This window comes from Xenopus laevis, chromosome 4L (genome assembly GCF_017654675.1).
Source record: "Xenopus laevis strain J_2021 chromosome 4L, Xenopus_laevis_v10.1, whole genome shotgun sequence".
NCBI classification, from domain to species: domain Eukaryota; kingdom Metazoa; phylum Chordata; class Amphibia; order Anura; family Pipidae; genus Xenopus; species Xenopus laevis.
In genome coordinates this window covers 28,177,837-28,202,986 of record NC_054377.1, presented here as the reverse complement: position 1 = coordinate 28,202,986, position 25,150 = coordinate 28,177,837, and the positions used below count along the sequence as shown (strand labels likewise).

The following is a 25,150-nucleotide window of genomic DNA, read 5'->3' as shown; positions in this document are numbered from 1 at the left end:
GGTACTTCTGTTTATGATGCCATATTTTAGTTGGAAAGGGATGCACCGCTGGTGGAATTGTGTTGGATGGGAGGTGAGACACCGCTGGTTGGACTACGAAGGATGAAATGAGAGGCACTGAGGTGGAATTTGGTTCCTTAATGCTTCTGGAGGTACCTAGATGGAGGTGCATTTGTACTTGTTACCCAGGAAGCTTGCCTGCAGCTGTTTATGAAGATATTTAAGGTGGACCCTGGCTTCTATAGTGTCCCATTTCTCCCCTGAAATGAGAAAAGAGATATGGTGACATATACTGTACATATATGTAGCCTCTAACCATGCCTTTACCTTTCAGTTCTAGTACAGCTGAGCCTCCATTTAAAGAACAAAGAAAATTAAATGCAATGGCGCTGATTGTCAAGAAAAAGAAAGAGGGCTGAGGTCCGGTGCCTAGGGCAGTACCAAACCTAAATAGAGCCCTGGGTACAGGATATACCAATGAGAGAGCTCACAGCTTGTGGTAAGTATCATGGGCACACAGTACAGTAGAACTGATGATATGTTCTTTTGTTACAGCATCTATTGAATAAAAAGAGAGGCAGCTCACTGGTACCTTTGAAAATAAGCATCCATCAGAGGGACCAAGGCCACCTAACAGGTGAGCAGTAAGGGGCCCTGGGAACCTCCCCCTCATACAAAGGAATGTGTCTTCATGTATTTGGCGCTCAAACACCTGAAACAGCTGGTGGAAATCTAATTAAACAGAGCTGCCACTTTGTACTGGTGAGTGCACAACCCATCTTTAAGGCTGGAATGAGTGACTTTGCCCAGTGCCATCTACAGGAGTTATAGTTTCTCTATGAAATATTAGCACTTTGTCTTGTCTTCTGCACTTTGTGTGGGTTGAACAGTCTATGATTATATCTCCAGGAGGAATGGCAAACATGAACTGCTATATTCCTGACTGGGAGAGCATTACCTGCCCCTTATATGTGCTATATTGTTTGCTAAACGCAGCATCTGTCCCTAATACTTGAAGGAGCTGCAATGTACCCCAATTGGTTTTGCACTGCAGCCCATATTTTTATCTCCTATTCCATAAATTAGCAGCTTTTCATCTTGGGTGTTACGCTGATGTCTTATCATGGATCCACTTGCACTAGCAACCAGGCAGTGATTGCAAAGTAAGATTTGCAGATCAATAGCGAGCGTCTGAGCTGGAAAAATCAGTTATAACATCTGTTTATTGTCACTGAGGAACAAATATCCTTTACTGGCCATATGTCAGCTCTGCTCTGCTAGCTACTGTCAGAAGTAGTTTGCACCGCACAAATTTGGAAACTGCCTTAAACGAACAGTAACACCAAATCATAAAAGCATTTTAAAGTAATTAAAAGATCATGTACTGTTGTCCTGCTTTGATAAAAGTTATGTGTTTGCTATAGAAAGACTACTATCTTTATGTGAATAGGCTGCAGTGCAGTAATGGGGGCAGCCATTCATGCTTAAAAAGGGAAAAAAGGCACAGGTTACTTAGCGGATAACGGATAATCACTGTATTCGAATACAATGGCATTCTATAGTATGCATTGGTTATCTGCTGCGTAACCTGTGCTTTGAATGGCTGCTTCGATGGCTACACAGCAGCTTGTTTATATAAACTGTAGTAGTGTTTCTGAAGTGAACACACCAATTGTACTAGTGCAGGAAAACACTATTATATTTTACTTTAATACACTTTAATTTTTTGGTGTTACTGTTCCTTTAAGCCTATTTGGGATGTCTGCAAATAGGCCAAAATTGTCCTGGGGGCCCATCCACTAACACATCCCGCTGTGTAACATGTTTGGGCAGTAGCACGTTATAGGCTCAGCTAATGTTTATATGTGTCTCTCCAGACATGTATACGGTGGACTTGCTACCAGATCCAAAAGAAATTACCGCCATTGAGCGAAGGAGGAAACAAGAGCAGCAGGGGCAAAGCAAGATATTTAATGCCAAATGTCGAACTATTGAGGTAAGTTGGTGCAGCTATGCCTGCTTTGTTCCCTCTCTTGTGTAGATCTGTGTAATTACCGCCATTTAACGAAGGAGGAACCAAGAGCAGCAGGGGCAAAGCAAGATATTTAATGCCAAATGTCGAACCATTGAGGTAAGTTGGTGCAGCTCTGCCTGCTTTGTTCCCTCTCTTGTGTAGATCTGTGTAATTCACAGCTTAATTAATTAAATTAATAAGATAAATGGAGTTATTTTATCTGAGAAGTTTGGGCTAATCTGCTTCTCGAGAAAAATTCCTTCCTGACTCCTTAATGGTAACCAGATTTGCTCACAGGATCAATGCGCCATATTTAATCAAGAGAAGCAGGTTAAGGGAGACAGAATATGGTAGTATACTCATGGGTGCCTTTAAGCTACTAGGTGAACACTACAGTCCTTTCCATTTTATTGGACCCCAGACAGCCTGCAGACCCCGGCAACTGCAGTCTGAGGGGTGGAGGGAAAAGGAATGTAGGGTCTACCAAATGGCTTAAGGGTGCTCCTGTCTATGAAACCATATTTTGGATGAAAGAGGAGGCAACACTGGTGGAATTGCAGTGGAGGGAAGGATATATGACAGCATCATATGAGCACCATTAAGCTGCTAAGTGAGTACTGCATTCCATTTCATTCTATTTGACCACAGGCAGCCTGCAGCCCCCGGCTTTTGCAGTCTGAGGGATGGAGTGGAAGGGAATGTAGGGTCTACTGAGTGGCTTAATGGTACTCTGGTTTATGATATCATATTTTATATGAAAGGGGGTCACTGCTGATGGAACTGTGGCATAACGAGGGGGCACTGCTGGTGGAATTATGGTGGAAGAGGAACAGAAAGCAATATGGAAGCATATACATGAGCACTTTGAAGCTGCTAGGTGAATGCTGCATTCCATTCCATTCGACCCCAGGCAGCCTGCATACCCCGGCATCTGCAGTCTGAGGGATGGAGTGAAAAGGAATGCAGGGTCTACCAATTGGTTTAAGGGCGCTCCTGTCTATGAAACCATATTTTAAATGGAAAGGGAGGTGGAATTGTGGTAGAAGAATGGGGACCACCACTGGTGGAATTGTGGTGGAAGAAAGGGAAACAATAAGCAATATGGCAGCATAAACATGAGCACTTTGAAGCTGCTAGGTGAATGCTGTATTCCATGTTATTCCATTGGTCCTCAGGCAGACTGCAGACCCGGCTTCTGTGATTTGAGGGATGGAGTGAAAAGAAATGCAGGGTCTACTGAGTGGCTTAAGGGTACTTCTGTTTATGATGCCATATTTTAGTTGGAAAGGGATGCACCGCTGGTGGAATTGTGTTGGATGGGAGGTGAGACACCACTGGTTGGACTGCAAAGGATGAAATGAGAGGCACTGAGGTGGAATTTGGTTCCTTAATGTCTGGAGGTACCTAGATGGAGGTGCATTTGTACTTGTTACCCAGGAAGCTTGCCTGCAGCTGTTTATGAAGATATTTAAGGTGGACCCTGGCTTTTATAGTGTCCCATTTCTCCCCTGAAATGAGAAAAGAGATATGGTGACATATACTGTACATATGTGTAGCCTCTAACCATGCCTTTACCTTTCAGTTCTAGTACAGCTGGGCCTCCATTTAAAGAACAAAGAAAATTAAATGTAATGGCGCTGATTGCCCAGAAAAAGAAAGAGGGCTGAGGTCCGGTGCCTAGGGCAGTACCAAACCTAAATAGAGCCCAGGGTATAGGATATACCAATGAGAGAGCTCACAGCTTGTGGTAAGTATCATGGGCACACAGTACAGTAGATCTGATGATATGTTCTTTTGTTACAGCATCTATTGAATAAAAAGAGAGGCAGCTCACTGGTACCTTTGAAAATAAGCATCCATCAGAGGGACCCAGGACACCTAGCAGGTGAGCAGTAAGGGGCCCTGGGAACCTCCCCCTCATACAAAGGAATGTGTCTTCATGTATTTGGCGCTCAAACACCTGAAACAGCTGGTGGAAATATAATGAAACAGAACTGCCACTTTGTACTGGTGAGTGCACAACCCATCTTTAAGGCTGGAATGAGTGACTTTTCCCAGTGCCATCTACAGGAGTTATAGTTTCTCTATGAAATATTAGCACTTTCTCTTGTCTTCTGCACTCTGTGTGGGGTTGAATCTATGATTATATCTCCAGGAGGAATGGCAAACATGATCTGCTATATTCCTGACTGGAAGAGCATTACCTGCCCCTTATATGGGCTATATTGTTTGCTAAAAGCAGCATCTGTCCCTAATACTTGAAGGAGCTGCAATGTACCCCAATTGGTTTTGCAATGCAGCCCATATTTTTATCTCCTATTCCATAAATTAGCAGCTTTTCATCTTGGGTATTACGCTGATGTCTTATCATGGATCCACTTGCACTAGCAACCAGGCAGTGATTGCAAAGTGATTTGCAGATCAATAGCGAGCATCTGAGCTAGAAAAATCAGTTATAACATGTTTATTGTCGCTGAGGGACAAATGTCCTTTACTGGCCATATGTCAGCTCTGCTAGCTACTCTCAGAAGTAGTTTGCACTGCACAAATTTGGAAACTGCCTTAAACGAACAGTAACACCAAATCATAAAAGCATTTTAAAGTAATTAAAAGATCATGTACTGTTGTCCTTTTATAAAAGTTATGTGTTTGCTATAGAAAGACTACTATCTTTATATGAATAGGCTGCAGTGTAGTAATGGGGGCAGCCATTCATGCTTAAAAAGGGAAAAAAGGCACAGGCTACTTAGCGGATAACAGATAATCACTGTATTTGAATACAATGGCATTCTATAGTGTGCATTTGTTATCTGCTGTGTAACCTGTGCATTGAATGGCTGCTTCTATGGCTACACAGCAGCTTGTTTACAGTGGTGTGAAAAACTATTTGCCCCCTTCCTGATTTCTTATTCTTTTGCATGTTTGTCACACAAAATGTTTCTGATCATCAAACACATTTAACTATTAGTCAAAGATAACACAAGTAAACACAAAATGCAGTTTTTAAATGAGTGTTTTAAATGGGTTTTTATTATTTAGGGAGAAAAGAAATCCAAACCTGTGTGAAAAAGTAATTGCCCCCTGAACCTAATAACTGGTTGGGCCACCCTTAGCAGCAATAACTGCAATCAAGCGTTTGCGATAACTTGCAACGAGTCTTTTACAGCGCTCTGGAGGAATTTTAGCCCACTCATCTTTGCAGAATTGTTGTAATTCAGTTTTATTTGAGGGTTTTCTAGCATGAACCGCCTTTTTAAGGTCATGCCACAACATCTCAATAGGATTCAGGTCAGGACTTTGACTAGGCCACTCCAAAGTCTTCATTTTGTTTTTCTTCAGCCATTCAGAGGTGGATTTGCTGGTGTGTTTTGGGTCATTGTCCTGCTGCAGCACCCAAGATCGCTTGAGTTGACGAACAGATGGCCGGACATTCTCCTTCAGGATTTTTTGGTAAACAGTAGAATTCATGGTTCCATCTATCACAGCAAGTCTTCCAGGTCCTGAAGCAGCAAAACAACCCCAGACCATCCCACTACCACCACCATATTTTACTGTTGGTATGATATTCTTTTTCTGAAATGCTGTGTTACTTTTACGCCAGATGTAACGGGACGCGCACCTTCCAAAAAGTTCAACTTTTGTCTCGTCGGTCCACAAGGTATTTTCCCAAAAGTCTTGGCAATCATTGAGATGTTTTTTAGCAAAATTGAGACGAGCCTTAATGTTCTTTTTGCTTAAAAGTGGTTTGCGCCTTGGAAATCTGCCATGCAGGCCGTTTTTGCCCAATCTCTTTCTTATGGTGGAGTCGTGAACACTGACCTTAATTGAGGCAAGTGAGGCCTGCAGTTCTTTAGATGTTGTCCTGGGGTCTTTTGTGGCCTCTCGGATGAGTTGTCTCTGCGCTCTTGGGGTAATTTTGGTCGGCCGGCCACTCCTGGGAAGGTTCACCACTGTTCCATGTTTTTGCCATTTGTGGATAATGCCTCTCACTGTGGTTCGCTGGAGTCCCAAAGCTTTAGAAATGGCTTTATAACCTTTGAAATTGAACTCAGGTGTGATAAACCACAGTTAAGTTATATTTTAACAAGGGGGGCAATCACTTTTTCACACAGGCCCATGTAGATTTGGAGTTTTTTTTCTTCCTTAATAACGTAAAAACTGCATTTTGTGTTCAATTATGTTATCTTTGACTAATAGTTAACGGTTTTTGATGAGCAGAAACATTTAAGTGTGACAAACATGCAAAAGAATAAGAAATCAGGAAGGGGGCAAATAGTTTTTCACACCACTGTATATAAACTGTAGTAGTGTTTCTGAAGTGAACACACCAATTGTACTAGTGCAGGAAAACACTATATTATATTTTGCTTTAATACACTTTAATTTTTTGGTGTTACTGTTCCTTTAAGCCTATTTGGGATGTCTGCAAATAGGCAGTACAGTAATGGGGACAGCCATTCATGCTTAAAAAGGGAAAAAAGGCACAGGGTACTTAGCGGATAACAGATAATCACTGTATTCGAATACAATGGCATTCTATAGTGTGCATTGGATGGCTGCTTCTATGGCTACACAGCAGCTTGTTTATATAAACTGTAGTAGTGTTTCTGAAGTGAACACACCAATTGTACTAGTGCAGGAAAACACTATATTATATTTTACTTTAATACACTTTAATTTTTTGGTGTTACTGTTCCTTTAAGCCTATTTGGGATGTCTGCAAATAGGCCAAAATTGTCCTGGGGGCCCATCCACTGACACGCCCCACTGTGTAACATGTTTGGGCAGTAGCACGTTATAGGCTCAGCTAATGTTTATATGTGTCTCGCCAGACATGTATACGGTGGACTTGCTACCAGAACCAAAAGAAATTACCGCCATTGAGCGAAGGAGGAACCAAGAGCAGCAGGGGCAAAGCAAGATATTTAATGCCAAATGTCGAACTATTGAGGTAAGTTGGTGCAGCTATGCCTGCTTTGTTCCCTCTCTTGTGTAGATCTGTGTAATTACTGCCATTTAACGAAGGAGGAACCAAGAGCAGCAGGGGCGAAGCAAGATATTTAATGCCAAATGTCGAACCATTGAGGTAAATTGGTGCAGCTCTGCCTGCTTTGTTCCCTCTCTTGTGTAGATCTGTGTAATTCACAGCTTAATTCATTAAATTAATAAGATAAATGGAGTTATTTTATCTGAGAAGTTTGAGGTAATCTGCTTCTCGAGAAAAATTCCTTCCTGACTCCTTAATGGTAACCAGATTTGCTCACAGGATCAATGCGCCATATTTAATCAAGAGAAGCAGGTTAAGGGAGACAGAATATGGTAGTATACTCATGGGTGCCTTTAAGCTACTAGGTGAACACTACAGTCCTTTCCATTTTATTGGACCCCAGACAGCCTGCAGACCCCGGCAACTGCAGTCTGAGGGGTGGAGGGAAAAGGAATGTAGGGTCTACCAAATGGCTTAAGGGTGCTCCTGTCTATGAAACCATATTTTGGATGAAAGAGGAGGCAACACTGGTGGAATTGCAGTGGAGGGAAGGGAAACAGAAGGAAATATGACAGCATCATATGAGCACCATTAAGCTGCTAAGTGAGTACTGCATTCCATTTCATTCTATTTGACCCCAGGCAGCCTGCAGACCCCGGCTTTTGCAGTCTGAGGGATGGAGTGGAAGGGAATGTAGGGTCTACTGAGTGGCTTAATGGTACTCTGGTTTATGATATCATATTTAATATGGAAGGGGGTCACTGCTGATGGAACTGTGGCATAACGAGGGGGCACTGCTGGTGGAATTATGGTGGAAGAGGAACAGAAAGCAATATGGAAGCATATACATGAGCACTTTGAAGCTGCTAGGTGAATGCTGCATTCCATTCCATTCGACCCCAGGCAGCCTGCATACCCCGGCATCTGCAGTCTGAGGGATGGAGTGAAAAGGAATGCAGGGTCTACCAATTGGTTTAAAGGCACTCCTGTCTATGAAACCATATTTTAAATGCAAAGGGAGGTGGAATTGTGGTAGAAGAATGGGGACCGCCACTGGTGGAATTGTGGTGGAAGAAAGGGAAACAATAAGCAATATGGCAGCATAAACATGAGCACTTTGAAGCTGCTAGGTGCATGCTGTATTCCATTTTATTCCATTGGTCCTCAGGCAGACTGCAGACCCGGCTTCTGTGATTTGAGGGATGGAGTGAAAAGAAATGCAGGGTCTACTGAGTGGCTTAAGGGTACTTCTGTTTATGATGCCATATTTTAGTTGGAAAGGGATGCACCGCTGGTGGAATTGTGTTGGATGGGAGGTGAGACACCACTGGTTGGACTGCAAAGGATGAAATGAGAGGCACTGAGGTGGAATTTGGTTCCTTAATGCTTCTGGAGGTACCTAGATGGAGGTGCATTTGTACTTGTTACCCAGGAAGCTTGCCTGCAGCTCTAACCATGCCTTTACCTTTCAGTTCTAGTACAGCTGGGCCTCCATTTAAAGAACAAAGAAAATTAAATGCAATGGCGCTGATTGCCAAGAAAAAGAAAGAGGGCTAAGGTCCGGTGCCTAGGGCAGTACTAAACCTAAATAGAGCCCTGGGTACAGGATATGCCAATGAGAGAGCTCACAGCTTGTGGTAAGTATCATGGGCACACAGTATAGTAGAACTAATTATATGTTCTTTTGTTACAGCATCTATTAAATAAAAAGAGAGGCAGCTCACTGGTACCTTTGATAATATACATCCATGAAAGGGACCCAGGCCATCTAGCAGTTGAGCTGTAGGGGGCCCTGGGAACCTCCCCCTCATACAAAGGAACGTGTCTTCATGTATTTGGGACTCAAACACTGGGAACTGCTGGTGGAAATCTGATATGAAACAGAGCTGTCTCCTTGTACAGGTGAGTACACAACCAATCTTTATGGCTGGGATAAGTGACTTTGCCCAGTGCCATCTACAGGAGTTACTGGTTCTCTATGAAATATTAGCACTTTGCTTTGTCTTCTGCACCCCTGTGTGGGTTGATTTATTCTATGATTATAGCTCCAGGAGGAATGGCAACCATGATCTGCCATATTCTTGACTGGGAGAGCACTTGCACCTGAAATCTGCCATATTCCTGACTGGAAGCAGTGCCTGTCCCTAATATCTGCCATATGCTGCCATTGAGTGAAGGAGGAACCAAGAGCAGCAAAGGCAAAGCCAGATTTTTAACAATTTCAGGAGTTTTACAAGTCCTTTTTTTACAGAATATTGAAAAAGAAAGAAGAACTGAAGAAAGAAGTGAGTGGAGACAGAGTACTGGCACCATTTCCATTTAAGGTAAGCCATTTGTTAAATCGAACATACTGTATAAGAGTCCGTTGCTAAGGTAAAGGATTCATGCAACCTCATACAAATACACATAGGGGGACTAGGGGTAGATGTTCATTTTCAAGGTCTGGTATTATGACTTGTGCAGGGATTGGATAAATGTTTGTTCATATAGCTGTATGCACTCTAGTTCAGTTTTCCTTTCGTTTTCTGTTGGGAGCATGCATTTTTTCCAGCTTTTTGCTAATCAGCTTCTGCTGGCTAGGGGTATTTGCAAGATTGTTTGTTTAGTGTTTTGTCCATTTGTTGTGTGAAGTAGCCTAATAAGGCTACTGTGGGCTGGAGTGGAATGTGTAGACCTGTGGTTTTCATTATGAGTTGACTAACACTGTGCCAATATTTTTGTGCAGTTGGGCATGACCACCATATGCATTAGGGTGCCCACTTCCAACTGGCATCTCCAGCAGAGATTTGATGTATTAGGAAAGGCTTTCTGTATTCTTTCTGGGGTCATATACCATCTGTACATTATTTTGATTGTCAGTTCATGGTGATTAACCCTCAAGTTCAAAACTTGTTGGCTGGTTTGCCCCTATTCATTTGTTTGTTTAACCCTTTCCCTGCCAGCCGTTTTGTCCTAGATGCGAACATCTACTGCCAAGCAGTTTTTAGATATTTTGCACTCTTTCACTTTAAGGGCCTTTCCTGGGGTGGTCTTTTAGTTAACCCAGGAAAACAATATATTGTTTTTTTCAGGACAACCTGAACTTTCACAATATGCAAGAATTTTGGTGTAATTCTACTTCTGTAAAAAAATATTGGATTCTAAGTGTCAAATAAAATGAAAAAAATCATGTTGCACGAAGAACAATCACATATATCAGAAACATCATTCATTTTATGTACGAGAACACATTTAGAAAGATTTAGAAAGGTCTATGTCTCCTGAACGCGACAATACCAAATATATATAGTTTTATGGAGATTTCTCACTTGTATAGCTCAAAATCTACAAGCAGTACACAACCAAATTTCCAAAGCAACACTCCCCAAACGGCATACTTTTGATTTCAAGGCCAAACATTCTGCTAACAGTAGGTTTACCCTAGAAAACTACCCATTACTAGAAAGAACAGATTCTGGTGAATCAAAAATGGGTAGAAATATCTTTGTACTCCAAACCACCAAGTTGCAATTGTTTCCTAAAGTTATAATGTTTTATAGAAATTGGTGAATTTTTTGAAAAATGACCTCAAAGCTTCCACTCTACAGCAACATATCTCCCACACATCATTAGGTATCAATGTAAAACACCCCAAATATAAAATCCTGGGTCCACTGAACAGTTTGATGCCCAATATGAATAGATGTACCCAAGCACGTGGCATAGGAGGCCCCAAAAGGAAGACCCCCCGTTTGTTCTGTCATTTCAGATACTGCAAAATCAACACATTTACATCGTTTTGGGGGGCGGCAAAGGTAGAAAAAAGTACGTTCACCCCAGAAAACCATATATTTTCGGGAAGTACACATTCCCCTGAATCCAAATTGGGTATGCATGTCTTTCTACACCAAAGTACCAAGCGGCAAACCATTCCTAAATTTGGTGATTTTGGCGACATTTCCAAAAATCACCTAAAAATTTCTACCCTGCAGCATCGTATTACCCACATACTTTTAGGTATCAAGACAAATCACCCCAAATATGAAAGCCTAGGGTCCTCTGAACAGTTTGATACCCAATATATATAGGTGTACCCAAGCACGTGGCATATAGGGGCCCCAAAAGGAAGACTCCCATATGGTCTGTCATTTGAGGTACTGCAAAATCAACACCTTTACATCGTTTTGGGGGGGGGCAAAAGTAGAAAACAGTAAGTTCACCCCAGAAAACCATATATTTTCGGAAAGTACACATTTCCACGAATCCAAATTGGGTATGCATGTCTTTCTACGCCAAAGTACCAAGCCGCAAATCATTCCTAAATTTGGTGATTTTGGTGACATTTCCAAAAATCACCTCAAAATATCTACCCTGCAGCATCGTATTACCCACATACTTTTAGGTATCAAGAGAAATCACCCCAAATATGAAAGCCTAGGGTCCTCTGAACAGTTTGATGCCCAATATGTATAGGTGTACCCAAGCACGTGGCATATAGGGGCCCTAAAAAGAAGACCCCCATATAGTCTTGACATTTCAGGTACTGCAAAATCAACACATTTACATTGTTTTGGGGGGGGCAAAAGTAGAAAACAGTAAGTTCACCCCAGAAAACCATATATTTTCGGAAAGTACACATTCCCACGAATCCAAATTGGGTATGCATGTCTTTCTACGCCAAAGTACCAAGCCGCAAATCATTCCTAAATTTGGTGATTTTGGTGACATTTCCAAAAATCACCTCAAAATATCTACCCTGCAGCATCGTATTACCCACATACTTTTAGGTATCAAGAGAAATCACCCCAAATATGAAAGCCTAGGGTCCTCTGAACAGTTTGATGCCCGATATGTATAGGTGTACCCAAGCACGTGGCATACAGGGGCCCCAAAAGGAAGACCCCCATATAGTCTGTCATTTCAGGTACTGCAAAATCAACACATTTACATCGTTTTGGGGGGGGGCAAAAGTAGAAAACAGTAAGTTCACCCCAGAAAACCATATATTTTCGGAAAGTACACATTCCAACGAATCCAAATTGGGTATGCATGTCTTTCTACGCCAAAGTACCAAGCCGCAAATCATTCCTAAATTTGGTGATTTTGGTGACATTTCCAAAAATCACCTCAAAATATCTACCCTGCAGCATCGTATTACCCACATACTTTTAGGTATCAAGAGAAATCACCCCAAATATGAAAGCCTAGGGTCCTCTGAACAGTTTGATGCCCAATATGTATAGGTGTACCCAAGCACGTGGCATATAGGGGCCCTAAAAAGAAGACCCCCATATAGTCTTGACATTTCAGGTACTGCAAAATCAACACATTTACATTGTTTTGGGGGGGGGCAAAAGTAGAAAACAGTAAGTTCACCCCAGAAAACCATATATTTTCAGAAAGTACACATTCCCACGAATCCAAATTGGGTATGCATGTCTTTCTACGCCAAAGTACCAAGCCGCAAATCATTCCTAAATTTGGTGATTTTGGTGACATTTCCAAAAATCACCTCAAAATATCTACCCTGCAGCATCGTATTACCCACATACTTTTAGGTATCAAGAGAAATCACCCCAAATATGAAAGCCTAGGGTCCTCTGAACAGTTTGATGCCCGATATGTATAGGTGTACCCAAGCACGTGGCATACAGGGGCCCCAAAAGGAAGACCCCCATATAGTCTGTCATTTCAGGTACTGCAAAATCAACACATTTACATCGTTTTGGGGGGGGGCAAAAGTAGAAAACAGTAAGTTCACCCCAGAAAACCATATATTTTCGGAAAGTACACATTCCAACGAATCCAAATTGGGTATGCATGTCTTTCTACGCCAAAGTACCAAGCCGCAAATCATTCCTAAATTTGGTGATTTAGGTGACATTTCCAAAAATCACCTCAAAATATCTACCCTGCAGCATCGTATTACCCACATACTTTTAGGTATCAAGACGAATCACCCCAAATATGAAAGCCTAGGGTCCTCTGAACAGTTTGATGCCCAATATGTATAGGTGTACCCAAGCATGTGGCATATAGGGGCTCTAAAAGGAAGACCCCCATATAGTCTGACATTTCAGGTACTGCAAAATCAACACATTTACATTGTTTTGGGGGGGCAAAAGTAGAAAACACTAAGTTCACCCCAGAAAACCATATATTTTCGGAAAGTACACATTCCCACGAATTCAAATTGGGTATGCATGTCTTTCTACGCCAAAGTACCAAGCCGCAAATCATTCCTAAATTTGGTGATTTTGGGGACATTTCCAAAAATCACCTCAAAATATCTAACCTGCAGGATCGTATTACCCACATACTTTTAGGTATCAAGAGAAATCACCCCAAATATGAAAGCCTAGGGTCCTCTGAACAGTTTGATGCCCGATATGTATAGGTGTACCCAAGCACGTGGCATACAGGGGCCCCAAAAGGAAGACCCCCATATAGTCTGTCATTTCAGGTACTGCAAAATCAACACATTTACATCGTTTTGGGGGGGGGCAAAAGTAGAAAACAGTAAGTTCACCCCAGAAAACCATATATTTTCGGAAAGTACACATTCCCACGAATTCAAATTGGGTATGCATGTCTTTCTACGCCAAAGTACCAAGCCGCAAATCATTCCTAAATTTGGTGATTTAGGTGACATTTCCAAAAATCACCTCAAAATATCTACCCTGCAGCATCGTATTACCCACATACTTTTAGGTATCAAGACAAATCACCCCAAATATGAAAGCCTAGGGTCCTCTGAACAGTTTGATGCCCAATATGTATAGGTGTACCCAAGCATGTAGCATATAGGGGCCCTAAAAGGAAGACCCCCATATAGTCTGACATTTCAGGTACTGCAAAATCAACACATTTACATTGTTTTGGGGGGGCAAAAGTAGAAAACAGTAAGTTCACCCCAGAAAACCATATATTTTCGGAAAGTACACATTCCCACGAATTCAAATTGGGTATGCATGTCTTTCTACGCCAAAGTACCAAGCCGCAAATCATTCCTAAATTTGGTGATTTTGGTGACATTTCCAAAAATTACCTCAAAATATCTACCCTGCAGCATCGTATTACCCACATACTTTTAGGTATCAAGAGAAATCACCCCAAATATGAAAGCCTAGGGTCCTCTGAACAGTTTGATGCCCGATATGTATAGGTGTACCCAAGCACGTGGCATACAGGGGCCCCAAAAGGAAGACCCCCATATAGTCTGTCATTTCAGTCACTGCAAAAGCAACACATTTACATCGTTTTGGGGGGGGGCAAAAGTAGAAAACAGTAAGTTCACCCCAGAAAACCATATATTTTCGGAAAGTACACATTCCCACGAATCCAAATTGGGTATGCATGTCTTTCTACGCCAAAGTACCAAGCCGCAAACCATTCCTAAATTTGGTGATTTTGGTGACATTTCCAAAAATCACCTCAAAATATCTACTCTGCAGCATCGTATTACCCACATACTTTTAGGTATCAAGAGAAATCACCCCAAATATGAAAGCCTAGGGTCCTCTGAACAGTTTGATGCCCAATATGTATAGGTGTACCCAAGCACGTGGCATATAGGGGCCCTAAAATGAAGACCCCCCTTGTATGTTCTGTCATTTCAGGTACTGCAAAATCAACACATTTACATCGTTTTGGGGGGGGCAAAGGTAGAAAAAAGTAAGTTCACCCCAGAAAACCATATATTTTCGGAAAGTACACATTCCACGAATCTAAATTGGGTATGCATGTCTTTCTACTACAAAGTACCAAGCCGCAAACCATTCCTAAATTTGGTGATTTTGGGGACATTTCCAAAAATGACTTCAAAATTTCGACCCTGCAGCATCGTATTAACCACATACTTTTAGGTATCAAGACAAATCACCCCAAATATGAAAGCCTGGGGTCCTCTGAACAGTTTGATGCCCAATATGTATAGGTGTACCCAAGCACGTGGCGTACAGGGGCCCCAAAACCAAGACCCCCATATGGTCTGTCATTTCAGGTACGGCAAAATCAACACATTTACATTGTTTTGAGGGGGGCAAATGTAGAAAAAAGTAAGTTCACCCCAGAAAACCATATATTTTCGGAAAGTACACATTCCCACGGATCTAAATTGGGTATGCATGTCTTTTTACTCTAAAGTACCAAGCCGCAAACCATTCCTAAATTTGGTGATTTTGGGGACATTTCCAAAAATGACTTCAAAATTTCGACCCTGCAGCATCGTATTAACCACATACTTTTAGGTATCAAGACAAATCACCCCAAATATGAAAGCCTGGGGTCTTCTGAACAGTTTGATGCCCAATATGTATAGGTGTACCCAAGCACGTGGCGTATAGGGGCCCCAAAACGAAGACCCCCATATGGTCTGTCATTTCAGGTACTGCAAAATCAACACATTTACATTGTTTTGAGGGGGGCAAATGTAGAAAAAAGTAAGTTCACCCCAGAAAACCATATATTTTCGGACAGTACACATTCCCACGGATCTAAATTGGGTATGCATGTCTTTGTACTCCAAAGTACCAAGCCGCAAACCATTCCTAAATTTGGTGATTTTGGGGACATTTCCAAAAATGACTTCAAAATATCTACCCTGCAGCATCGTATTACCCACATACTTTTAGGTATCAAGAGAAATCACCCCAAATATGAAAGCCTAGGGTCCTCTGAACAGTTTGATGCCCAATATGTATAGGTGTACCCAAGCACGTGGCATATAGGGGCCCCAAAAGGAAGACCCCCATATGGTCTGTCATTTCAGGTACTGCAAAATCAACACATATACATAGTTTTGGGGGGAGCAAAGGTAGAAAAAAGTACATTCACCCCAGAAAACCATATATTTTCGGAAAGTACACATTCCCACGAATCCAAATTGGGTATGCATGTCCTTGTACTCCAAAGTACCAAGCCGCAAGCCTTTCCTAAATATGGCGATAAAAGCAACAGTTTTTACATTTTTGAAAATTGCCTAAAAATATTGCAATTGGCCGCATTTATCTCACCCAATTTCTTACATACAATTCTAAAACACCATAAATACTGATGCCAAGGGTCAACTGAACCGTTTGATGCCCAATATGCATTGATATACCAAGGCAGCTGGCATGTGCGGACCCAAAATGAAAATAGTGCATATGATTTTTCTCCGCTGCCGATTCGCCTTCTGTGAACATAGACCCTTGACTTCATATTATGTGCCTCAAGACCCTCCTAACAGCAAAGACCCCCCAAAACCATATATTTTTGGAAAGTACACATTCTGACGAATCCAAAAAAGATAAAGACGGCTTTCTACACCAAACTGCAAAGCTTTTCTAAACGCAGAGGTTTTTACATTTCTGAAAATCGCCTAAAATTGTTGCAGTTTGCCGCATTTATCGCACACAATGTTTTACGTATAAAGAAAAATCACCCTAAATATGGACGTCAGAGGTCTACTAAATAGTTTGATGCCCAATATGCATAGATTTACCAAAGTATGTGGCGTGTACGGACCCCAAATGAAAAACATGCCTATGAATTTTCACGCTAGCCAACTAAGCTGCAGAAAAGAGAGCCCCAACTGTGCGTTATGTGCCATAAGACCCCAAAACTGTAAAAAGACCCCCAGAAACCCATATATTTTTGGAAAGCATATATTCTGGCGAATCAAACTAAGTAAAATAAATCTTTCTATACCAAAGCACCAAACAGCAAAATTATACTAAAGATACATAAGGAACAATAATGCATGGATAAAATTGCAATAAAACCACAAAAATAGCGTAAATCAATGAAATAACAAAATAATTGATCCGGCAGCGTAATTAGTGGCCGAAATCGATTATCCAATAGTCACGCTGTCAAATAACATGCTTTTAGGCAAAACAAACAGTACAATGAATAAGTAAAAAAAAAAAAAAAACACCTGTTTGTGAGTTTTTGTGTATACATATTTGTGCACTAATAAAAGTTGTCTGAGTGTGCAAATACATGTAATTAAGTGTAAATAAGTGTACAAAATCGACCAAGTGTGCTAAAATAAAAAAATAAAAAATAAAAAAATACAAATTTTTACTAAAATGTTTATGTAAGTGTATAAATGTACTGTAGGTATGTGTAAGTGCAGGTAAGTGGGTAAAAAAAACGTGCACTTACCGTTTTTGTAGCAGGAGGATTGCTGGAACCGAAGGACGACTCCTGGCAGCGTGTCTGCAGAGTTACTGCGCAGCAGGAAGTGAGTGGGCGCATGGTGCGACGAGGAGGAGGTAAGCCAGCAGCAGCAGCGCTTACATTGCGCTTCTGCTACTTTGAAGTCGGATCTGCGACAATCGCGTCGCAGATCCGACTTGACAGCCCCCCCAGCCACGTTGCCCAGGGGGCTGTCTACCCTCCTGACTCTCTGCAGAGGCGGCAAAAGCCGCCGATGCAGAGAGAAGGGCTCAGCTGCAATAGAATGTACGAGGTACGTTCTTGGCAGCCTGAGCCCTGAACCGCCAGCACGTACGCCGTACGTGCTTGGCGGTTAAAGGGTTAAAGATAGTGCTGTTCTCGCAGGAATGTGTAGAATTGGGCATTAGGCAAATAGTATTTTGTTTGCAAGTTGGAGAAGGTTTTCAGTCCGTCCTTGTCATAAGGGTCTCGTAGTTTTGTTATACCTATTTGTTGCCATTGGTTTAGTTTTAAGTGTGATATTGCTTCTTCTAGAATACTAATTGCCATCATGGGCTTGGTTAGGTTGTGGTTTGCCTTCACTGTGTACCAAGTCATTAAGGTTGCATTAATTAAAGTTATATTCTCCAAAGTTGTTCAATGATGCTTTCCCATAGTCCAAATATATGATGTTCCGGTGTGTCCAAAGTGAGTTTTGTATATCCAATTTTCCATATCCACCCATTTTTTGACCCCTATGGGTAAGTGCCAATCAAACATTTGGTTCAGAATTGCAGCTTTGTAGTACATCTATAAATTTGGGCAAGCCAGCATTACCACATTACCTCTGTGGAATTATTGAGTTATTTTGTCCGCCCTAACCAAGATACATAGGTGATTCTCCATGATTGTAGGATTGTTTGTGTGTCCTTTAGTATTAGAGCGAAATTTTGTTGGTAGGGATGTGTTTGGTTCGCTGTTATTTTGATTCCAATGTAGTTATTTGCTGAAGTTTGCCAATCCAGTTTGTTATTTTTCAGTTTGTTTATGTCTGATTCTGGCATAAGAGTTTGTAATATAATGAGTTTTAGTGATATTGAGTTTGTAGTGTGATAAAGTGCCAAAATGTCCAATTAGTTCAAACACTTCCAGCAATTTTAGGCATAGTTAGTGTTAGTACAGGGAAATACCTATGATGCCATAGTTTTATGGTATCTCTCTATACAAATGATGAACAAACTTAGGGGGCTGTTTCTGCTGAATTGTACTTAGTACAGGGGAATACCTATAGGCATAAACATCCAGTAACAATTGGTGCAAATTACAAATTAGCTGGCCTTTTTAAAAACTCCCATGGCAAAAAAACGGTCAAAGGTGCCTTTTGATTTCTATTTTGTGATATTTTCTTTTCTTCTTTACCACATTATCATTGTCTTTTCTTCTCCCAGCATCTCAGCTCTTATATTACTTTTCTTTCACATACCAAATATTCTTTTTCTCCCTTAAACATATATTTTTACATTTTTCACCCCCACTATCACCTCTGCCAATTTATCACTTTTACTCATTTATTTGGTGTTCTACAAATAAACTTTCTTTCCCTTGCTGTATCTCACAATTTCTCCTACTTTCTCATACTCCATACCGTCTCTTACATCCCAGTTTGTACCTTTTGTGCAACACTTTTCTTTCTTTCTTTCTTTTTTCTTCTTATAAAAGTCGCCTCACTATGGGACTGAGCTGGACCAATTGAGTTAAGGGGTGGGCTGGGCCAATCGGGCTCATTGATGGGCTAGGCCAATCGGATGTGAGGGTGGGCGGGCTCTATCAGGCTCAGCAGTGGGCTGGGCCAATCGGATCTGAGAGTGGGTGGGGCCAATAAGATTCAGCGGGGGCATAGCCAATCATTTTCAGAGGTGGGCTAGGCCAATCGGGATTAGGCCACTGGGGGAAGAAGGAGAAAGAAGAGAAAGGAAAATTGGAGCTGGCACTGGTGCAGCCCCCATAAGCGACGTATTTGCAAGTATTTTCATTTCTTTCCTCGGATGCAGTGGACCCCATAAAGGGTGCAGGGCATGGGGCCCGGTGCAGCTGCACCTTTTGCACCCCTGGTAGTTCCGCCACTGCAAATTACTTGTCTCTAGTGTGATTTATTAGTCGGTAATTGACGTACTAGTTCTCTGTAAAACTAATTACATAAAGTTTGTTTTAGTATTTAGGCAATCTGAGATTGCAATTCACTTTCATATTAGCAGTTACGAGTATTAATTTGAATGGTGATTGATTGATAAGTTATAATAAATTAATTGGTTTTGTACTCGTGAACCAAGCTGACAAGTTACCTCAGCACTAGCACTATAATTGTATTAATCTGAATGGTGGTTGATTGAGAATTAATTAATTAATTTAATATAGTATCCATAAAATTAACCAGCAAATGAATTAATTAATTAAGCAATCAATTGTAGCACTGGAACTTTATGTAATTCATTTTACAGAGAACGAGTATGTCAATTACCAACTAATAAATCACACTAGAGACAAGTAATTTGAATCAGGATTGTTTATTTATTGCACATCAAACTTTGTTAAGGGTTAAGACCCGGATTGGTTGGGTGTGGGGAAAGAGGGGTTTTACTTCCTTTTTTCTTTTTCTCTCTATTAAGGGAGATTGTATAGCTATGATAGCTACTCCTCTTTTTTTTTGTCTTTGATGTTGCGGCTGATATAATTTTATAATGATTATTTCCTATTGAGTTTTGATCTTTCCATCGAAAATGCATTTCTTGAAATAAGGTCTGTGTGTTGCCTTCTACATTTCGCTAATGCTAGTAGACTTTGCAGGGGGTGTTCAGCCCCTCACATTTATATCAATACATTTAAGTATCATTTATGCTGATGTTTCTGCTATAGTGTATACTTTTGGCTGATCCCTTGGCAGTAGTTCAAAATATGTTATTTTTTGTGCCAGTCTCCTGAGTAAACAGAGCGTAAGAGTAGTGAGGAAAGATTTAACAAAAGCATAACAAACATTATAACTTATGTACATTTTAGGCAAATCTCTTATTGCATACATGCCGTTACTGGGCAGACAGTCTTGCAGTGGGAGAAAAGGTAAGTGGGGGGGTTTGGTTCAAAAGGTTAAGAACATGGGTATCCCTGTTCCGGTGCCTGGAACAATAATTTTAGTAAATGACCCAGGGTCTGAGGTTTAGAGTAGTGGTTGAGAAGTTTTGAATGCTTACCGTAGGTTTTGGCCGGACTCGGTTATTGTGGCTTAAGCTGTGCTGCAATTGGGATGTTCCACTGTGTTAGTGCTGATTTCCCTTCTGCAGTTGTTGAAATAACTTTTCTGGTGTTTTGCCAGTGCGCTATTAATTTTGTTGGGTATCCCCACTTGTATTGTATTCCGTGTTGTTGTAGGGTTTGAGTTATTCCTCCAAGTTTGCACCTTTTTGCCATTGTGGCTGCTGATAAGTCTGCAAAGACTTGTATTTTGTATGGCTGCTGGATTGATTTGTGCTGCCTTGTATAGCGCATCAGGTCCTCTTCTATGTGGTAAAAGTGGAATCTTATCTCTAGGGGCTCCACTTTGCGCGTTTTTGGGCTTGGGGATCCTGTGGATCCTATCTATAGTGAGGTGGTCAGCGGGAATTTCTGGGGGGGGCTGTTAGTATAAGATCTTGGGCATATTGGAATAATTGGGGCTGCGAAATCTCCTCCGGGATCCCTCTCAGCCTCGCATTATTTCTCCTTGAGCGATCTTCTGTCTGCAATTTTATTTTGCAGCGCAAACTGTGTCAGCCATGGTGTTGTGCACTTCTACCAGCTCAGTCATCTTAGATTCAAGGTGGTCTGTGCACTCAGCTATAGCTTGCAGTTTCGTTGTTATGTCCTGCATAGGGATGTAGCGAACCGCCGATAATGTGTTCGCGAACGCCGTTCGCGAACACCGGCAAAAAATGCGAACAGTTCGCGAACAGTTCGCGAACTTCGAACATCCGAAAATCGTTCGATTCGAACGATCGAAGGATTTTAATCGTTCGATCGAACGATTTTCGTTCGAATCGAACGATCGAAGCCATTCGATCGAATGATTTCATTCAATCCAATGGCTTCGATCGTTCAATTCGAACGAAAATCCTTAGATTTTAGCGATCGAATGGTCGAACGATTTTGACGCGAACGCCTATTGGCGAACGTCGCGCGACGTTCGCGAACTTGCGGCGGACGCGAACAGCCGATGTTCGCGCGAACAAGTTCGCCGGCGAACAGTCCGCGACATCCCTAGTCCTGCAGTGCTCGTTTAGTATCTGGGCAAATGTCCTCTCTTAATTGTGAGAGCAACACCTTTATGTTTGCTTCTGTTATATCCTGCGCCTATTCTTCATACTTATCTAGTTGTTGGTCTGTTTCAGCTTCATTCCGTGCTGGCGAGGAAGCGTTTGAGGAGGACTGGGCACCAACTTGGCTGTTGTCCTGGAGCTGAGTCTTTGGCTGAGATCCGTAAAATGTGGTAAGTTGCAGGGGTTACCGATTACTCTTCCGCTTGGTCATATTTGCAATTGAGGCAGTATTCTTTTTCCACTGTTGGGATACCCTGGGTCTTCCTGTGCTTACATGCCCATGTTAGCCACGCCCCCTGGCAAAGCCAGATATTTAATTCCAAATGTCGGACCATTGGGGTGAGTTGGTGCAGCTTTGCCTGCTTTGTTTCCTCTCTCATGTCTTGTAAAATGAATGATATGTATGATGTTCTCATTTAGGTTGATGTTCAGACTGGACAGGTGCAGGAGCTGAAGTTGAAAGAAAGAGCTGAGAAAGCTAGAAATGAGGCATATGGTGAGTAAAACAGCTCCAAAAAGCCCCAGACTCTAATTTTAATGACTACTAAAAAGAAGTTGGGGGTTTTACCACCTCACAGGACTCTTAGGGCAGTGATGGTTGTTATTGGTCCACTTACCCAACCAAACCTTCGGAAAGATAATTAGTTTCAGACATATATCTAGCTTAATGTCTATTTAAAAAAATACGTGCAAGATAAAATTAAGTTATCCAGCCATTGTATTTAATAACTCCACCCTCTGCACTTGCCCCCCAGTTGGCGGCTTCAAGACAGAACACATACCTGAGTGTTTAGATGCTGAGACTCTTCTTTGATTGAGCTCACTTTGGGACTGGACTGTGGGAAGGCACCCAAGATCCTGGCATGTGCAGTGTTAAAATTTGGGCTTTATGCAATTTCTCAGTGGACTTACAGACTCCTCTTCTGTGTAGATGCTGAAAGGCTGCTGAATGATAAAATACCCCAAATGCTGGAGCAGAAGCAGTTGGCACACTGCTTAATAAAGCAGTGCAAGATTTCAGGAACCAACATCAGCAACCTCATACCCACAGGGAGTTTGACTTCTATGATCCCCAAGCCCCGAAGAAGGACCAACCTGCCCAAGTGGGAATTAAGACCCAAGGTGTGGGCTTGCAAAAATTAGTTGGAAAAGATCTGAATTAGACGGAACAGAAGAAGATGCAGATGGACCTGACCAAGAAATGGTTCTCAGATCAAATAGAAGAGAGGCTGTAAATCCAACACCAGACAACGTATGCAGGTTAGTCTTTCCCCATGGTAGTTATTTTATCCTGTTTGTAAAAAACAAAATTCACATCAGAAATTCTCTTTTATTGTGATGTTAAGCCATCACTTATTGGTTGTTCAAACAAAGTCTACTTGGTGTACTACATTAGGTACAGTATTAGATAATGCTTAATTTTTTCTTGGGACCAAAAGCCCTACAAAAACATTGGTGAGAATATCATACAAGTATGCATAAAAGTACTAATGCATTTAAGTTAATTAATGGTGATTGGATATTTCAAAAGTGTGTTGACACCCACAGCGCGTTGTTTGATTTGCATCTGGGGCTGTATCTCATCTTACTAAGGCAGACCCAATACATCTAGCATTCCTGAGTCTTCAGTATTTTCAATGGATCTGGTCTGCCAGCTGATGTATAAGTATTAGGGCAGGGTGCCACATGCATATAATTAGTGAATAGTGTATGTGGTTGGTTCACTAAAGGAAAACTGAATGGTACACTAATTTCTGCCACACAGGTTATTAATGTCTTTCCCAACAGGTAACATGATAAGAAGATGGTAGATATGGATGAAAGAGCTATGCATCTGAGCGCCATGGAAGAAGAATGCAGGAAGGCCATTCGCCTGGCTACCAAAATCTACAATTATGCCTGGTGAGTTAGTAGACTCTTTGGTATGGCAAGAAAGAGCAGTTCTTTATATTTCTCTGCAGAGAGAGATTAAATCCAACTAATTTATCACTCCATCTCTGCAGACGTTTAAAGCATCAGAGGCTGAGAAACTAACAGGAACATGATGATAATTTTGCTGAGATTTATAACCTGACCTGTCAGGAGGCATTTTAACAGAGAACCCTGCTGCTGCCTCCAGAAGGTATGGTCCCCACCGTGGTATACACAATTGCTGGAACGGTATGAGCCCTGAGCTACCCCACGCTATATGGGAGACCCAGGAACAACAACGCTATGAGAAGCAGGTAGGTGTAAAAAACTGTTACCTGGGCTATGTTACCAATATGCCCTTATGCTTAACTTTCACTGCCTGCTTGCCACATCCCTTCTTATGACTGATATTTTTCTAGTATCCATTCAAAGCAGGGGAATATATGATATTAACGTTACACTCTGTAGATGAGATATGCTGCAAAATGTCAATGAGGTGTTCCTTATAGCTAGGTGCCTTCACTGATTTGCTTATATCATGTAATGTATTTGTATGGGTACATGGCTGGATCCTGTGGCAGGTAATGTATCTGGGGTGCTCCCCATGTGTAACTCCCCCATGTTTTCTGTCACTTATTTTATCATTTCAAATATTTCAGCAGTATGATGGGCAAGTGGGCTGGGCCAGTAACAAGTCATTTATATAAGGTCCTTTATATAATAAGTGTATTTTGCCTTTATGGGTTCAATTACTTGGCACAATTAATAGTGTGTGAGTATGTGGAGCCTGTTTTTAAAAACATAAAGACATATTTAATGATTGGTATGTAGGGGTGTCAGACCTGCATTGCTCCAGATGTTGTTGAGCTCCTACTCCCAGCACCCTTCTGACTTTGGTAGTAGTTCAGTGACACATGGAAGGCCACACATTTCTCGTATCTGCTGCAAATAATGACACATCTTTGTTTCAGAGGCTGAAAGAGCAGGAGAAGCTACTAGAGGCCAAGTAGGACCAAAAGAGGATTTTGGCAGCCTGGGCAGCAATGACACTGGAACAGCAAGAAATGGAAATAACTAAAGAGCAGAGGAAGACACTGGATTTATATAACCAGCAGCTGAGCAAAGTACAGAAAGCACAGTGAGTGACCAGCATGCCCTGCTTCTTAATTTCCCTGAACTGCAATAGTTTATGCCCAGGCTAGGAAATCCGTGCCACAGGGACACAGCTAAGTTTAGTAGTTGCCAGGTACAGCCCTATACAGATGTGATTATGCCTCTCATATTGTATATGTCCGTAGCAACTTATGTGAACTAATAAATAATTTGTGTGAGGAGCTGTGCATAGAATAAAATTCTGGGATAGCGGAAAGATTTTTTTCTTTCAGTCACACAGATAAACATTGGGAAATATTTCAGTTGGTGGCTCTTGTAGTGTACCCCAATGACACACTTTAACCTGCCCATTATATGATGATAAAGTGGAGATTGTCTTTCCCATTTAAGCACTGAATTGACATTTTCCTTGTGTTTCCCCTCTGTCTAGCCTGGAATATCTGGAGAAGTAAGGAAATACTAATAACCTCACTGTCTACTTCTACACTCAGTTCAATACTACCAGCCACTGACTTCTGGAACTTTGCTAAGGTGCTACCTCCTGCTTCCATTCAGACATCGGTGATGCACAGACCTGAGATATTTCTATAATTTGCTATGTTTGTACCTTTAATAGTTCAATAAAGTAGAGGCATTTGGGAAAAAGCCTGAATTTCA

The 25,150-nt window shown here is 41.5% G+C and overlaps 1 long non-coding RNA gene and 1 pseudogene across 1 annotated transcript; one reads left to right on the top strand and one right to left on the bottom strand.

The window, feature by feature from the left end:
- LOC121402974 lies at positions 1-8,709 on the bottom strand. Its single transcript, XR_005966912.1, has 2 exons — positions 8,467-8,709; positions 1-327 (listed from the first exon to the last, which is right to left on the bottom strand). It is a non-coding gene; the product is annotated as an uncharacterized LOC121402974 (long non-coding RNA).
- LOC108713930 lies at positions 327-25,150 on the top strand (annotated as a pseudogene).